The following is a 2,451-nucleotide window of genomic DNA, read 5'->3' on the forward strand; positions in this document are numbered from 1 at the left end:
CTGCCTCTTCATGCTGTCTCTGCCACTGACTACTAACACGAAAGCATCCCATGCTAACCGTTCTCAAGATCCTCATTCCGACTCACTCGATTCCTACATGCGATCCTCCAACCCGAATTCCAAACCAGATACTAACCATCTCGATCACATGAACTAACTGTTGGGAAGTTTCTCAAACTCCCAACGCTGAACTCCTCAATCAATCAATCACTGTGCTACTTCCTTTCCTTCTCAGAGGTCGTGTACTCATTCTGGATCTGCATGCTCTTACCCTTGTACACTCGGAGGGCTCTCCCCCACTTTGATCCTGCCTATACCCCACTGATCAATGCTTGAGAAGAATTCCCAATCTTCTCTGCTATACCGCAATCAATCTGCTGAAAAACCAAGCTTGCCATAGCTAGGGATCTAACCGATCCTTCACTCAATAACACCCTTCTGAATCCAGCGGGTCACTACTGAGTTCCACACAAACATGCTATAGTTACTGCATCCTAAGTAACCTGCTTCCATAGGGCATGAACCCTAACTACCATTTTAATATCCAAGGTATGCAGATGGCATATAACTAAATCACAAGCAAGCCGCACAATTCTAAAATACTTATACCAATAACAATGCAGAACCATAACTATATAACCATGAATAAGGAAAACAAAAAACGAAATTCGCATACCTGCGACGTCCGACGCTGCTCGCGTCTCCATGGTAGTCATCTGAAAAGCCCTGCCTCCGACCGCAGACGCCTCTGCTCGGCCCTGACGGCCGTCTGTGATCCTCAGAGTTGCAGGGGCAGGTGCTATCACCCGTCCTGCCGAAAGCAAACTGGGGCACTGGGCCTTCTTGTGGCCCCGTTGATTGCAGTGAAAACATATCAGGTCTGATCCTTGTGTGGTGGTAGCAGTACAATCCCTGCTAAAATGACCAGTCTGACCGCACTTGAAGCAGCCTGAATCTCCACCACTACCACTCCTACACGCACCCTTGTGCGTCCTGCCGCACCCCCCACATTGGCCACGGCTCTGGTAATCCCTCGATCTCGAATCTGGCCCCTTGGGCCTTTTGACCGAACCTGTGGCTACCTGAACCTCATCCGACTTCCTCTTCCGGATCTGTTCCAAATCGATCTCCCTCTCTCTAGCTCGTGCGATCATATCCTCCAACGTTTTGCAGTTGGACCTGCTCACAAACTGCCTGATGTCATCCCTCAACATCTCGTGGTATCAGGCCTTCTTCATCTCCTCATCTGCGACATACTGCGGAACAAGAAGGGCCCTCTCCCTGAACTTGGCGGTGATCTGCGCCACAGTCTCAGTAGTCTGCGTCAAATCCTGAAACTCCCATGCCAACTGCTGCACCTCAATAATCAGTGAAAACTCAGCCCTGAACCTGGCCGAGAAATCGCTCCATGTCATCGCGTCCAACGCGGCATCATCACCAATGGCATGTCCAACCTCCTCCCACCAATCCCTCGCTCTGTCCTTCAGAAGACAGGAGGCGAGTCTGACCTTGTCCCCCTAGGGACACCGGCTCGTACGGAATGTGTTGGTAACATCGGCCAACCACCTGCTGCTAGCGATAGGGTCCCTAGCCCCATGATAATCTGGTGCTCTGCAACCTCTAAACTCTTGGAATGTCAAAGTACGCGCTCCCATCAAAGCCATCATCTCGGTACGGAAGGCTCCCAGCCTCTCATCCAAGATCTCCAGTATACCCTCCTTGACCGTGCCAAAGATTACAGGAGTCTGATCTAGGATACTGCGCGTAACCTCAGTTGATATCGACTCCCTCATCCGCTCCTCGAGCTGCTCGGCTCCTGAACCCGAGCCTGATCCCTCTCTGGTGCCTGATCCGCCCACTGGTCTTTCACGCGATGTCACCATGCTGAAAACACATCACAATAACTATCAGAATACTTGCCACTGCTGAGGGATCATACACACACACTACAAGTTTCCCGGTCTCATCTCGGCCTTTCCCGAATCGAGTACGGATCCTCTGCTTTCAGTAGTACGGGACCATACTACCTTCCACATCTATCCGTACATTCCTCAAGAACTGCTTCGACTCCACCAGGTCCCTTTTTCTACTACTACAGCTCCCACACTATCTCATCCTAGGCTTACCCTAGGGAAACCTCTGACTCCACCCAAACCAGTCCTCAGCTGCTGAAGGCCTCTTTGCGATGACAATTAGCCATCATCTGAATACCATCACATGTGACGAGGCTCAAATAATCCTTTGAGTAAAAGACTCGTCCCTACAACGTTTAGACTCAAACGAGAGCTGCGCAATAGGGCCAAATCCAGCACTATGAGATTATTCAACCCTGATCACATGTGACGTGACGTATTCACCTAATGGCTAACTCCCATCACTCAGAATCCCACAATGCACAAAGTAAGCATCATTCAGACAAGGGAAAATCAAACCATAACATACTCAAGCAAT

The sequence above is a fragment of the Lactuca virosa genome, chromosome 3 (genome assembly GCF_052849685.1).
Source record: "Lactuca virosa cultivar CGN04683 chromosome 3, Lactuca_virosa_CGN04683_v6, whole genome shotgun sequence".
NCBI classification, from domain to species: domain Eukaryota; kingdom Viridiplantae; phylum Streptophyta; class Magnoliopsida; order Asterales; family Asteraceae; genus Lactuca; species Lactuca virosa.